Here is a 610-nt window from a genome sequence, read left to right as displayed (position 1 = left end):
GTATTTAACTCCCGCCTGAACCGAGAGCATTACCTCCAGTTTGGCTTTACCCCAATCCAAAAGCCAGTTTGGCTTTACCCCAATCCAAAAGCTTCTGGAAAAAAGGTGAGACAATAGCGACAAAACTGAGACGAAAACAATGATGGAAATGTGACAAAAAAGTGAGAAAACATTGACAAAAAAGGGGCAAAACTGTCACAAAAATTGACAAAATATTGATGAAAAAATGACAAAAATGTGACAAAAAAATTGATGAAAAACGGAAGAAAAAATGTGATAAAAAATTGATAAATTGACGAAAAAATGACAAAAATTGATGAAAAATTGATGAAAAAGTGGCAAAAATGTCACAAAAATGTCAAAAGAAATTGACAAAAAATGGATAAAAAATTGACGAAAAATGAGAAAAATGTGACAAAAATGTGACAAAAAAAGTACAAAAAATTTATGAAAAAGTGGCAAAAAATGTCACAAGAAATTGACAAAAAAAAGGATAAAAAATTGACGAAAAAATTGATAAAAAACGGAAGAAAAAATTAGACAAAAATGTGACAAAAAAATTGATAAAAAACGGAAGAAAAAATTAGACAAAAATGTGACAAAAAAATGA

Source organism: Gobius niger (genome assembly GCF_951799975.1).
Source record: "Gobius niger genome assembly, chromosome: 13".
NCBI classification, from domain to species: domain Eukaryota; kingdom Metazoa; phylum Chordata; class Actinopteri; order Gobiiformes; family Gobiidae; genus Gobius; species Gobius niger.
The sequence above is the reverse complement of the archived record's forward strand: the minus strand, read 5'-3'. Positions refer to the sequence as shown.